The sequence below is a fragment of the Lontra canadensis genome, unplaced genomic scaffold (assembly GCF_010015895.1).
Source record: "Lontra canadensis isolate GAN:19392208 unplaced genomic scaffold, GSC_riverotter_1.0 scaffold17, whole genome shotgun sequence".
Classification (NCBI taxonomy): domain Eukaryota; kingdom Metazoa; phylum Chordata; class Mammalia; order Carnivora; family Mustelidae; genus Lontra; species Lontra canadensis.
Window position 1 is genome coordinate 25150943 of NW_022631011.1, and position 15983 is coordinate 25166925.

Here is a 15983-nt window from a genome sequence, read left to right on the forward strand (position 1 = left end):
TTTAAGTATGATATAGTGTCCTTCCTCATCTCTTATTATAGTCTTTGGCTTAAAATATAATTTATCTGATATAAGGATTGCCACCCCAGGTTTCTTGTGATGTCCATTAGCATGGGTAATTGTTTTCCACCCGTCACTTTCAATCTGGAGGTGTCTTTGAGACTAAAATGAGTTTTTTGCAGACAGCATATTGATGGGTTTTGTTTTTTTTTATTCATTCTGATATCCTGTGTCTTTTGATTGGGGCATTTAGCCCATTTACATTCAGGGTAACTATTGAAAGATATGAATTTAGTGCCATTGTATTGCCTGTAAGGTGACTGTTAGTGTATATTGTGTCTGTTCCTTTCTGGTCTACTACTTTTAGGCTCTCTCTTTGCTTAGAGGCCCCCTTTCAATATTTCCTGTAGGGCTGGTTTGGTGTTTGCAAATTCTTCTAATTTTTGTTTGTCCTGGAAGCTTTTTGTCTCTCCATTTTCAATGATAGCATAGCTGGATATAGTATTCTTGACTGCCTATTTTTCTCATTTAGTGTCTGAATATATCATGCCAGTTCTTTCTGGCCTGCCAGGTCTCTGTAGATAAGTCTGCTGCCAATCTAATATTTTTACCATTGTATATTACAAACTTCTTATCCCGAGCTGCTCTCAGGATTTTCTCTTTGTCACTAAGACTTGTAAGTTTTACTATTAGATGATGGGGTACGGACCTATTTTTACTGATTTTGGGGTGTTCTCTGTGCCTCCTGGATTTTGATGCTTGTTCCCTTTGCCATATTAGGGAAATCCTCTATTATAATTTGTTCCAATATACCTTCTGCCCCTCTCTCTGTTTCTTCTTCTTCTGGAATCCCAATTACTCTAATATTGTTTCATCTTATGGTATCACTTGTCTCTTGAATTCTCCCCTTGTAGTCCAGTAGTTGTTTTTCTCTCTTTTGCCCAGCTTCTTTATTCTCCATTGCTTGGTCTTCTGTATCACTAATTCTCTCTTCTGCTTCATTTATCCTAGGAGTAAGAGCCTCCATTTTTGAATGCACCTAATTAATACCTTTTTTAATTTCAGCTTGGTTAGATTTTAGTTCTTTTATTTCTCCAGAAAGGGCTTTTATTACTCCAGACAGGGTTTCTCTAATATCTTCCATGCCTTTTTTGAGCCCAGCTAGCACCTTGAGAATCATCATTCTGAACTTTAGATCTGACATATTACAAATGTCTGTACTGATTAGGTCCCTAGCCTTCGGTACTGCCTCTTGTTCTTTTTTTGTGTGTGTGTGGTGAGCTTTTCTGCCTTGTCATTTAATCCTAATATGAATATATGAATGTGAGAATAAAATACTAAAAGGGTGGCAAAGACCCCAGAAAAATGTATGCTAACCAAATCAGGAGAGACCCCTAATCGGGGGACAAAAAAGGGGGTAAAAAGATATTTTTAAAAATTAAAAAAATAAATATATATATACTGGTGTATATATATATATATATGGCTGGTGAATAGAACAGAGCCACCCACTTGATTTTTGGTGTAGTTTGGTCTCTTAGAAGAAACTACCTCCCAAAATTTAAAAGAATGAAAAACTCATATATACAAAAATAAGAGTAAACATGATGAAGGAATGGAATATGACCGTAAAGATGAAAATAAAAAAAAATATTCTAAAAAAGGAAATGATAAGATCAGTTGGTTGGAAAAGGAAAGAAAAAGAAAGTGGAGAGAATTTGCTTTTGTTGGATACTAGAACAGAGCCCTGTGATAGATTTAGAGTATATTTTGATCTATTAGAAGAAATTGTATCTGACAATTTTTTATAAGAAAAAACCCTTTATGTATACAAAAGATAAAGTTAGATAATGAAGGATAAAATATGACTATAATAATGAAGGTTTAAAATGATTTTTTTGAAAGATATTATTAAGATAAACTATTTAAAGAACACTAAAAGAAGAAAGAGAAAAAGATAAGAAATTAGAATAAGAAAAAAAAATTTAAAAAAATTTTAATTATCTTTGCAAGACTAAAGAATCATGGGGAGAAAGTAATGAATTCCATGCTTTGCTTTCTCCTCCTCTGGAATTCTGCTGTTTCCTTGAGCAGTGAGCTTGTTCTTGGCTAGATGTTCTTGCTGATCTTCTGGGGGAAGGGCCTGTTGCAGTGATTCTCAAATGTCTGCCCGAGGTGGAATTACGCTGCCCTGGCCAGGGGCCAGGCTAAATAATCTGCTCGGGTTCACTCTCGGGAGTTTTTGTTCCCTAAACCCTTTCCGTAGAGCTCTGGAGGACAAGAATAAAAATGGCGGCCTCCCAATCTCCAGCCCAGAGGAGCGGAGAGCTCAGGGCCCCACTCCTCAGAGTGCCCTCAGAGAAAGGCGGTCAATCACCCCCATCTCCCTGGCTTCCAGCCATGCTCCAAGCTCCCCCGGCCTGTGACTGAGTGTTTCTGTCTCTGGTGCACAGCCCCATTTGGAGTCTCCAAACCAGCAGATTCCTGCCTCCAAAGAGGGAAGGTGAGTCTCTCTGGATCTGCCATTTATGGGGTCCCTGCTCAAAGAGCAGTGGCCCAACTGTGCTGTGGATCACAGTTTAAGGTAACCCCAAATTGAGAGCTCATTCCTCAGCTCCATCTCTGTAGTCGGCTTCCCCACTCTGATACCTGTGAGCTCTGCTACATTCAGACACCCCTGATCCTGCTGTGACCCTGCAGGACCTGAGACCACACTGTCCCTGCGAGGGCTCCACCCCCACTTAGCGTCTGGAGTGATGTCCCTCAGTGGAGCAGATTTCTAAAAGTTCAGATTTTGTGCTCCACTGCTTTGCCGCTTGCTGGGAGCTGGCCCCTCCCCACCGTGGTCTATTTTCCTTTTGCCTTGGGTTCACTTCTCCGCAGGTCCTACCTTTCAGAAAGTGTCCATTTTCTATTTCTAGAATTGCTGCTCTTCTTCTTTTCAATCTCCTGTTGAGTTTGTAAGTGTTTGGAATGGTTTGATAACTATCTAGCTGAACTCCTGCAACCTGACATCATCTCAGTCTGCTACTCCTCCACCATCTTCACTCCTTTCCCCAATTCTTTTTTCAATTCTTTCAGTTTTTGTCTCAAGTATTTTGATGGTATGTTGTTAAGTACATGTACTTTTAAGACTATTGTGCCTTCTGTAAGAATAGATTTATTGTCATTATGCCCTATTTATAGCTGGTAATGTTTCTTGTTCTATACTCTACTTTGACTAAAATTAACATAGCTACTGCAGTCTCTATTTGATTATTTTTAACCTGATATATATTTTTACTTTTAACTTATCTTTATATTTGATATTGGTTTCTTTATATTTGATATGGGTTTCTTGTAGACAACATACAGTTGGATATTTTGTGTGTTTTTTTTTAATTCACTCCAGCATCCTGTGTCTTTTTTTTTTTATAATTTTTTTTTTTAAGATTTTTATTTATTTGAGAGAGAGAGAGACAGAGTGAGAGAGCATGAGAGGGGTGGTCAGAGGGAGAAGCAGACTCCCCATGGAGCTGGGAGCCCAATGTGGAACTCAATCCCAGGACTCTAGGATCATGACCTGAGCTGAAGGAAGTCGCTTAACCAACTGAGCCACCCAGGCGCCCCCAGGATCCTGTGTCTTTTAATGAATGTATTTATACCATTCACATTTAAAGTGATACTGATATAATTGTAGTAATATCTATTCTGCTTGTAGCTGTTTTATACTCATAGCATTTGTCCTCTTGTTTTTCCTCCTCTTACTCTGCCTTCTCTGATTTTAATTGAGCATTTTATGATTCTGTTTAATTTTCTTTTAGTGAATCAATTATATATCTTGTTTTTTAAAAAGTGACCATCCTAGAGTTTACAATGTACATTTTTTTTAAAGATTTTATTTATTTGACAGAGAGAGATCACAAGTAGGCAGAGGCAGGCAGAGAGAGAGGAGAAATCAGGCTCCCTGCTGAGCAGAGAGCCCAATGTGGGGCTCAATCCCAAGACCCTGAGATCATGACCTGAGCCAAAGGCAGAGGCTTTAACCCACTAAGCCACCCAGGTGCCCCTACAATGTCATTTTTAAGTAAAATAAGACCTCCTTCCAATAACACTATTGTATTTTGTATTTTACATGTAATATAAGTATCTTAAATCGGATATAGTCCCAGTTCCTCCCTCATACCCTTTATATTACTGTTACTCATTTCACTTATCAATATGCAATAATCTTTATCTTTTTAGACTGTTTTTCTTGCCTTTCGACATGCTGTGTAATTTTTTTTTTTTTTTTTTTTTTTTTGTCTAAAGCTGGACATTTCATATTGGGTAATAGAACTACTGAAGTTAATAGGCCTTTAGAACGAGAAATTATATTCTCCCTAGCAGCTGTGTTGTGCTTACTGCGTGCTGTAACTATAGGTGACAGAGGCTTCAGATTCCTCTTGTGCACTTATGTTTGTTCTCTGCTTGACTTTGGGCTTCTCTAAGTACTCTTCCTCAGAGAGAGGCTGTGTCTTGCAACCCTCAGCTGTAATTCACTGTTACTTCATGAAAGTCTTGTTGGTTTGTCAGAAAGGTGTAGGGAAGAGAGAACATTCTACAATTTTCTGATTAAATCTCAGTCTTTCAGTGGCCCTGAGTCTCAGATATGAACCTCATAAACATTTCTCCAGTTAAGTATAGCACTCCTCCATACCCCCAGTTCCTTCCCTGAATGCAACATTCCCAATGCAATGTTTGACACTTCAAACCCTGTTGACTAATTGACTATTTTTCTCCTTTAAATGAGAAAGAAAGTTGAGGGGGCTTGTTTGTAATGTCTTTCTCCAGTTGGGATAAAAGCTCTGGAAGTCTTTTCCCTCTTGAGAGTAGGTGGAGTTGTGGAGAGGGCTCTTGGCATATTTTGCAATAATTGCTCTTCCCCTTCCTGCTGGAGCTACAGGTGGATCTTTCTGGAATTCACTATAAGAATCTCATGGGCTTCCTGGAGGTAAAGCCAATGAATTGTAGGATCCCTCTTAACACTGTGGCCCTCCTAGTTTCTTACTCTGTTCTCATTCACACTCAGCATCCAACAGTTTCTAAAAATTACCATTTCAATATTCTTACAGTTTATGATGCTAGCAAGTTCTGCTTTAGTTAAGCAGAACTTGTCTGTGTCTCCAGTTTCACCTGTCTCTACAGATTTCCAGATGTCAGTCTGCCCTGCAACTTCAGTAATCTGATGGTTTTAAGAAAAATCACTGATTTTCATTTTGTCCAGCTTTTTATTTTTTCCTGTAAAGACAGAAGAAATGACATCCAAGCTATTTACATATTGGAACTGAATCCAGAAGTCACTAAAAAGTCTTTTAAATATGCCTCTTCATCTCTTAATTTCCATTTTAGACCGCTAAAGAAATTCAAAATAAGAAGACAATGTATTATTTTAAGAACTTAAAATTCAGACAGCAAGATCTTATGTTTATAAAAGTACACATACATATAGGAAATTTTGGATTACATAATTAATTATACTTAATTTGTAGTTCCTCATCTGTCTGAAATGTGAATTCACTGGGCTATTGATATTCCTGGAAAGTCTTCCTTGTCTTAATTATAATTTATACTTCTCTTGATAATGACACAAAGTTGTTTATATATATATGTGTGATATACATATAACATATATTATATATACATATATGTATGGTTATTTATATATATGTTACATATACATATACACATAGTTATTTTTATATGTACACATATATAATATGTATGTGTATATATACACATATATATACACACACACACGTATTAGCCCAAGGTGCCCTGAGAAAAACCTCAAGTCTTATTTCCCTTTGTCTTGTCCTTCCAGATTACACAGTATTCTCTAATCTATATTCTGAGTTATTGGACTGGCTTTCATGCTATTTAGTTTTCCTTTTCATTTCAGGTTTCATTTGATACTTCATTCACCTATTTGTTTCCATTAAGACCAAGCCTGTGAAAACTATGTACAAAATAAAGTACATTGCTTTCAATAGGTCCTGAAAGGTCACTCTGTCAGCAAATTAATAAACTTTGAGGTGTATATTTTGGTTATTTTTTGAACACTTTTGCTAATTTTTATGTTCTCAGCTTTGTCCTAATTAAGTGTCGTTTTCCAGGTAAGCAATGTCTGGATAAATGGAGTGCTACCATCTTTCATATAAGGCACATATGGGGCCACTTCAAGTTCTTGTGTGATAAACAAAGTAACTCTGAGGATACAAAATAAGACCCTTATAATTGTGGTTAATATTCAAAGTCTGCTCATTAATTCTGTATAATTTGCTTCATTAAATTTGTGAGAATTTGAATCCTTATGCCTTTATATATATTCATAGTCTGACTCTATGACTTTAATTAAAGAAAATCATTTAACATCATCTTCAAAAGAAAACATAAATTTCTCACTAATATGTTTAAAACAAATTTCCTATACTATCTCTTTAAATATTAGTAATACAAGAAAGGAACTGCCAAAACAACATATTTTTAAACATGTACTAGGCTCTCAGTGACTACTCAAATTTCCTTTGATGAAAGAAAACAGGTGTGATCCTCGACATCTTTCAGAGATGGTGTAACAGGATACACATTTATTCTTCCAAACTTTATTTATGTTGGCAATGGTTAATTTTTCTAATACACTCCATTTCCCTCACTTAGTGATGTTTCGCTAATAGCATCACTGAAGCCCACTTGGACAGAGGTAATATCTGATACAAGTGGATGGATCCATATTAAATTGACTAGGAGCCAACACCTGAGGTCAGGTGTTCCAACCAGGCTTTCATTAGGCGTTTGCATTCCAGGAAATATTTGCTTTCAACGACCAAAAGTAACTGTGAAAACCATCTGTAAGCCCGAGTTTTAGAATATCTTGGTAATAATAAAGATTCATTTTTGAATCATAAAGATAGCTTGTTCACTTGAAAGCAAGCTGGGATACATAAGAATTAGGTATTAAAGGGCTACATGGATCTCTTTATTGCATCAGTACCTCCCATGACCTTCTGTAAGGAAAAGCATCCTCTGCCAGAAACCTTTACACTCCTAGTACATAATGCTCTAAAAATTCTGAATTTAGTAATAGATGCACAGGTGTGATTTGAGGTTAATGAACAGTAAGAGACTGAGTCACCAGCATTATCTTATATGACTCATAGTTGGAGGAAAAAAAACGTAATTCATTGAACTAAAAAAGTTATGTGCCTAATTTCTCCTGAGCCCATAATTTTAGAGCAGTAATCAGGGAATCTGTAGACTTTTTAAGTGCCCATACGTTTATACTTCTGATTTCCCTGGAATGTAAATAGAGACTCATTTTTTCCACTCCTCTTTGGCATCTACTGAAGCTGTATCCATGAGCTAACAATCGAAGTCCTTTTTCATTAATAAAATAACAACCACTTGGTTAAATAAACACAAGGAAATTTTGAAATTATCTTGGAGTATATTTACCGAAGATCATTCTGTATTTATTAATTTAACTTATTTATATTTTATGTATATTCTTAAGGTTTTATTTAGGGTTTATATTATGATTAAGAATTAATATTAAGTTTTTAAAATGTTATTATATTGTTTTTGTATATTGAATGTATGTTTAAAGGCTTTGAATTCTGACCTCTATTACAATGAAAGCTTTCCAGTTTCTCATGTCCTACAGGATCCTCCTCAACATCCCCTTTCTGTCCTTGCCAACAAAGTCTTCCAAATATCTGTTTGATTCTTGAAGTGGGGCCAAGTGGAATGAGCATGATCTATGAAATGAGTCAGTCAATAAAGAAAACTAGATACTGTTTTCAAAGGGAGACCCAGTACACCAGGTTCCAAGCTGCACCTGTGTCTCCAGTCAGAATGGAAATGGAGCATAGGAAATTTCAGGAACTTGTCAAGATCAGTCTTCTAATTGTTGGCAGAGCACTGTATTCTATGCAAGAATGCTGTCCAAACTAGTAGCAGGATGCTTAATCCTATATATGAGAATCACAGCAAGAAAAGCACCACCTTCTTTTACTCACTAGAACCTGTACCTTTTATCTCTAATACTGAATCCAAACCTACTTCAAATGTGAGTTTTTAATTCAATGATTATGAAACTTATTCTTCGGTTGCAGAATTTCTTATAAAATCTTTCTGTTAACCTCTAGAAATAAAAAGGGGGAAGATAATTGGTCAAATAAATTAGAAAATGCTTTGTACTTTTGAAGAGTTACAAATATTAACATGTTAAATCTTTTTAACCATCTTTTCCGAACTCCCCCCCCAAAAAATATACTGAAAAGCCAAGTAGCTATTCTTAAACAGAACACACGTCTAGAAATAGCAGTCAAGCAAAAATTTCCTGAATTTTATTCAGCATTATAAACCCAAATGCTCCTTATTCTAAGGAATATCATTTGTTTGTTTTTTTTTTTCCTCTTAGCTTTATCTTAGTAAGAAATAATATTGTAAGTTAAAATTCAGGAAACAGTAACCTCAGAGATTTTTAAATGGCGACCTAATCCCAATACACATATTTTAATTTCACATGTACATTTACCAGTTAAAGATTTTTTTTTTGGTAATATGAAAATAGGCATTTGGAATGTATTCTGCAATTCATTATTATCAATATAAATTCTATTTGAAAATCATTTTGTGTCTGCATATGTACTTGAGAATCAAGTATTAGAACTTTTAAATAATACCATTTTAACCATTATCTTTAATTATTGATCTTACTTTAGCTGGCTCATTTGGCAAGAATAAAAAGTTCAGGTGTCAGTAGATGAAATTAATATCATAAAGCTTTTTCCCCTTCATTTTTATAGGGACATACATTGAGCTCCATCTGGCATTCAGAGCAATGCACAGAGATCAACACTGCAATTAGGAAAGTGATGAAATATCTAACTTGGGAGTTGGACAATTACATGTAACAAACCCTATGGTTTATCATTATAAATTTGCTCACATATATATGTTTAACCCTTCAAGAGGAGGAGCCATTTTGATTACAGACCATTAAACAAAAGCAAACTTCTTCACAACTTAGATTTTGTTAATATTCCTTCATTTAAGCTATCAATATTTTAAGGTGAGATTTGTTTAAATTTTGTCCAAGATTTCATACTTCTATTTTTAGTAAATCACATACCAATTGATGTAAGAGCTTGAGTAGTGATTTGGACATTGAAATCCTTGCAACTCAATAAGAATATCATTTATTAGGGACTAAAACTGGATCTCCAACCACTGTTGTGTGGAAAGAAAGGGAGAAGACAGGCTGAAAATTATGGCCAACCACCTCAGTTAGCTGAACTAGTTGGGCTTGCATGTCTTTTCCTTCTGTGCTCTTCCAGGACTTGACTTGAATTGTGGTCACACACCTGGAAATGAGCCCAAAATGGCATGAAGAAAATCTTGTTTCTGAATATGTCACCTGACTCACAGCTAGATCCAATAAAACCAATGCTAATATTTATTAAAGTTCAGGGAGTAATGCTATTTTTTTCTAATTAAAAAATACAGAATGGGGGGCAAAGTATGCTGAGTGTGGAATGATGTAAATCTTCTGTTCCACTTCTACTCACAACCCCCCAGGGTAACACTCTTAATTGTGTGTATTTTTACTTTTCTGATGGATAACACCATAATTCTAAAAAAAAAAAAAAAAAAAAAAAAAAAAAATGCTTTATTTGCAAATGTTCTTCTACTTTAACCTCTGGCTATTTATTCACTTATTGATATAAAAGATAAGTGTTTATCCCATTTTCCATACTACTTATTCCTTTCTACAATTCTCCTATGTTTAAATAATTGTCTCATAATTTTTAATTCTCCTATCAATTCCACTTACAACCCCCAAATAATACAATTACTATTTCTTATTACATTAGCTTTAGAAATTATTATATTTCAAATAAAGAAATTGTACATCTACACTGCTCTCCAGTACCCACCCCTCTTTCGTTAGCACTTAACATTGTTTAATGTTATTAAATTTCATTATCGCCTTTTTTTATTATAATAATGCAGTATTTAGTATTGGAATATAGGTGTGTTTGTCTACTCAGGCTGCTGTAACAAAATACTACAGACTGTGCCGCTTTTAAACAATAAACATTTAGTACTCACAGTACCAGAGGCTGGCGGTTCAAGAAGAGCACTGACATGGTCAGGTTCTGGTGAAGGCCATCTTCTGAGTTGCAAACTGTAGGCTTCTCAGTGTGTCCTCGCTTGGTTGGAAAAGCAAGGCATCTCAGCTTTCTTTTATAAGATCATTAATGTCTGGTCATCATGACCAAAGGCCATACCTCCCAAGACTATCACATTGGGCATGACGATTTTAATGAATTTGTGGGATGGTATTGAACCTATAGCAGTAAGTTAATTGTAAAACTCAAACCCAACCAAAATTTATGATTATATAAATGTCATTTCATGTCATATTCACTGTACCCTTAAAGGAGAATGTTCAGACTATAGTACAAATTTATTCTTTTCTTTCAGTGACCAAATTATACCATATATATATATATATATATATATACACACATACATATATATACATATATATTGCTTATATATATAATATGTATTGCTTATATATATTGGTTATATATATGGCAAAAATATGCCATATATATGTGTGTGTGTGTGTGTGTGTGTGTATCTTAATCCTTACGCATTTGTGTTGCTTTGTATTCCTGGTATTTCTGATTGCTTTTTAAAAAAGATTTATTTATTTATCTGAAAGAGAGAAACAGAGTGCTGAGAGAAAGAGTAGGGGGAGGGGCAGATCGAGAAAAATCTCAGGCAGACTGTCCGCTGAGGGCAGAGCCCTGTGCAGGGATCCAGCTCACCATGTTGGAAATCATGACCTGAGCTGAAATCATGAGTTGGTTGCTTAACCCACTGAGCCATCCAGGCACTTCTCTAATTGATTTAAAAAAATAAAAAAGATAAAGTACATGATTATTTACAAATCACTCATATTCTGACTTCTTTATCTTATTTTTTGAATAGTATCTGCTTGATTGTCAATACTTTTATAGCCCACTTCTTTTCTAACTTACATTTTTTAATTCCTAGGTCTGTTGCATAACTATCACCCTGAAATTCTTTATGTTGAAATTCTGATTTAATCCTGCTGTTGATTAGATCCAATGTCTTTCTCCTTTATTATTCTGAATCTTTTTTTTTCTGCACTGTTTCTTCAAATATTTTTTTAAAAGGAAGGTACACAGTATTAAAGTTTCCTCATTTTTGCATATTGCAAAAACATTTCTCCTTTGTCTTTACACTTGATTGATAACTGATTATGTATCAGATATATATTTTAGATTCAAGGTTATTTTCCTTCAAAACATTGGAGGCTATTTCATTTTCTTGTGGTCCATAGGGTGTCTGATACCTCTCTGATCTTAATTTCTTTATAGGCAAACGGTTGTGTTTTATGTTTCCTCTCAGGGAGCTTTTAGATATCTTTTGATCTTTGAGGTCCTGATATTTCATCAGGAGATATTTAGTTGTGTATCTTTTCTCATTCCTCCAGATCACCAATGAAGACTTCTCCTTCTTCCTCATTGGGAAAATGTAAACTGCTCTTTCTTTTGTGATTCCCTCTTTTATATTTTCTCAGCATTGTTTGTATGGTGGTCCTCTTGTATGAAAAATGAATTTTCTGGATTGAGCCTCTATCTCTTTTGTTGGATTCTATATCCCAAAGTCCTTTCCTGTGTCCTGTATATAATCTCTTTTCTTCCACATCTATTCTTTAGTTTACGTATCTTGGTCCTTTCTCTTTTGTTATCTTTCTTCACTGTCTGGTATTTCTGCTTATCCAACCATATTTGAGAAAGAAGAACAAGGCTGAAAATCTTAGTAGCTGTTGTGGATTTCCTTAGGAGACTTAGGCCTGTTTCCCCATCTTCCACACTGACTGTGTACATGGTAAGCAAGTGTCAGCTTGTTGCCTTTGCTTTAGGGAGAGCAGAGTTGGATTTAGACAGATTATACTCCACTTTCACTGCCAGAATAAGCATGTCTTTATCCTAGAATATCAGTTCCTACTGTAGGAGCCTAGTTTTTCCCAGTAAAATGATCCCATGCCACCTTGATGCCATCCTAGATTTACCCTGGGAACCACTGACCCGGCAGTCACCTTTTTTTTAAAGAGTTAGTATTTATTATCCTTTGATTGTAAAGAAGGATACAAATGTAAGATACCAGTATTATTTTGGGGACAAAATACTTGTTCTCTTCCCTTGGAACACTTTTGCAATTTTTCTACAAAGTTAATTGATATCATCAGCTATAACATTGCACAAAAATGATTAAAGGAGAGCAACTACAATGTATAGGTAAATTTTCACTATCTACACTGCTTATTTACCTAAGCAAAGAATACTGCAACACCACCAATACAAAATTCAAATTAAAATAAAAGGGTTTTTGTTGTTATAAGAATGGTTATTACGAGTGATGGAACTGTCAAAAATTGGGGCACCCAATTTTGGGCACCCAAAAATTGGGTGGCTCAGTCAGTTAAATGTCTGACTGTTGATCTCAGGGCACTGAGATCTCAGGGTTGTGATCTCAGATTGTGAGATCATGGCAGGCTATGCACTGAGCATAGAGCCTGCTTAAGATTCTCTCTCTCCCTCTTCCCTTTTCCCCACTCTGCCTCTCTCTTTAAAAAAAAAAAAAAAAAAAAAAAACTAAAAGGAAATAAACCTGTCAAAAATTTAAAATTAACAGGTTCACCATCTCTTTCTGCCCCAAAGATAGCAAAACTCTAGTCCTACTCTTTCCTATTTCCACTGATGGCATTCCTTTCCCTTTTTACATTTAAATTCAATTAATTAACATATAATTATACAATAATATATAATTATATAACATGTAATGTATGTAATATATAATCTATATTTATATTATATAACATATTATATATGATTATATAACTCATAAACAGAATACATACAGAAAAGATAGGTCTATGGTATTATTTTGCCAAATTCTATGGATATAAATCTGAGAATAAGAATGAAACAGATGACTTTAAAGGAAAATATATAAATAAAATTTGTATCAAAGAAGTTAGAAATCTTAAGCAAATCAATAAGAGAAGGAAGAAACTAAGAATGTTATGAATTGATCCTGCTCTGACCCTGGAGCTAAAAAAAATGAAGCTAGGCAAAGATATATTTACAAATCGATTCTTTCTTAAAAGCAACAAATAGAAATTTATGAATATCAGGGTGACTGGGAGGGTGACTAACTCTTGGTTTCAGCTCAGGTCATGATCTCATGGGTGATGGGATTTAGCCCCATGTCAACCTCCACACTCAGCAGGGAGTCTGCTTGAAGATTCTCTCTCTCCCCTTCCTCTGCCATCTCCCAACTTGACTGCATGCTTCCTCTCTTGTGCTTTCTGTAAAATAAATAAATCTTAAAAAAAAAGAAATTTACCAATATCATGCTCAGCATTTTGTTACATTAAAAAAAAAGAAAAATGATACTGATGCTAAAACCTAATAAAGAAAGCAATAGTCCAGCCTCATTTCAAAATGTTATGAACTGTTAAACAAAATATTAATAAAATATGGCAGAACATAAAAATGAGAAATTAAGGGGCACCTGGGTGGCTCAGTGTGTTAAGCCTCTGCCTTCCACTCAGGTCATGATCTCAGGGTCCTGGAATCGAGCCCCACATCAGGCTCTCTGCTCGGCAGGGAGCCTGCTTCCCCCTCTCTCTCTCTGCCTGCCTCTCTGCCTACTTGTGATCTCCCTCTCTTTGCCAAATAAATTTTTAAAATCTTTTTTAAAAAAGATTTCATTTATTTATTTGAGGGAGAGAGAGCAAGAGCACAAGCTCGGGGGAAGAACAGAGGGAGAGGGAGAAGCAGTCTCCCCAATGAGCAGAGAGCCTCATGTGGGGCTCAATCTCAGGACCCTGAGATCATGACCTGAACCAAAGCAGATGCTTAAGAGAACTGAGCCACCCAGGCATCCCCAGGAAGAATATTTCTTATTTCATATTTTATACAGTGCATACTTTATTTTATCTATCTTTCTATCATCTATCCATAAATACTGTTATCTATTTTATCCTCATATTATCCATCCATGTTATCCATCTAGTTATATGTTATATATCTCAAAGTACCAGTAAACATTTAATGATGAAATAATAAGGTCATTATAACCAAAGCAAGAAAGATATTATGATTTATCATAGTGTTGGATTTTGTTATATGCTTTGTTGAATCTACTAAGATGATTATGTTGTTTCGACCTTTATTCTATTGATATGGTACACTATATTAAATAATTTTCCAATTTTAAACCAGCTATGCATTCCTGTGATAATAACTACTTAATCATGATGCAGAATCCTTTTTAAATGTTTCAGGACTTATTTTGAAAAACTTTTTAAGCATTTTTGTGTCTGTTCATGAGAAGTATTGATCTATAGTTTTCTTGTAATATGTTTATCTACCTTTGTTTTGAGGTAACTTTGATTTATTTTTTTGCTCAATTTGTATCAACTTTGACCATTGGGACCCTCTTTCATGTTATATCCTGTTTTTTTGACAAGCAACCATCATTTCCTTTAGCACTTCCTGACTTTGCCCCTACACTATATTCCAGGCTCATTTTGTGTTCTCAGTATCCCCAGCCTTAGAGTCAGCCATCTCTTTAAGGATCCCTGGTGCCATTTATTAGAGAACAGTACTAAGTATTAAGAAGGCATGATCTGGGCCTAGGTATGATATATCCCTGTTTCTAGACCTTCTCAGCAGCAAGTGTGTACACGTATACTCATCCACATATACATACACATCTATAATCATTTCTGTATGTATCTGTCTATATATACACTGGAATGAATATGGGCTATAGTAATATTGCCATAATCCAGCACCATAGGATTCATTCTAGTCTTCCCCCCATTCTTAGTTGCAACTTTTTTCTATAATACTGGTTCCTGCTAGCATTCATTTTTTTTCATTCAGCTCTAGTATGTATGTAATGTTGTTTCAGAATTACGAACCCACAGCCCTGTGAAAAACACATTTAAGAACTAGAGTATAGTGTTTATGTAGAGTTCTTTTTGTGTTTAGCATTGCAATATTGCGTCAAAGCATAGTGCCTGTTTTCCACACCTTCTTCAGTAAGGTTTTGCCATCCATTTGTAATACAGTCAGATTCATTGTCACTGTCTGTATTCTATCCAATGAATCCCCTAACAGCCTGACTGATTTTAATCTACATCCAGTAAAGTTCATGATTTTGATGTTCATCACGGATTTTGACAAATGCATAATGTCATGTATTCACTATTACAGCATCATACAGAACACTTTTATCACTTTAAAGTTTCATTGTGTGACCCTTTTTCATCAACCACTTCCTTCATTACCAACTCTTGGCAGTCTCTCTTGTCTGTTCATATAGTTTTGTTTTTTCATCCATTACTAGTGGAGATGCAAAATAGTACAGCCATTCTGAAAGACAGTTTGGCAGGCAATATTTATAAAGTTCAATGTACATGTACTATACAACCCAGCAATCCAAAACCTATGTATGTATAGCCATATGAGTTAGAAACTGATATTCTCACAAAAACCTAAGACAAGGGCTTGCATGGTGGCAGGGAATTTAAGGAAGTGATCCTAAGGAACAGGAGATGGTATAAATATTAGAAGTGAAACAGAATAAGATGTCATGTCAAGAGGCACCTGGGTGGCTCAGTGAATTGAGTCTCTGCCTTTGGCTCAGGTCATGGTCTCAGGGTCCTGAGATGGAGCCCTGGATTGAGCCCTGCATTGGGCTTTCTGCTCAGAGGGGAGCCTGCTTCCTCCTCTCCCTCTGCCTACCTCTCTGCCTACTTATGATCTTTCTCTCTCTCTCTCTGTCAAATAAATAAAATCTTTAAAAAAAAAAAAAGTCATGTCAAGTGTACATTATAAAGCTGG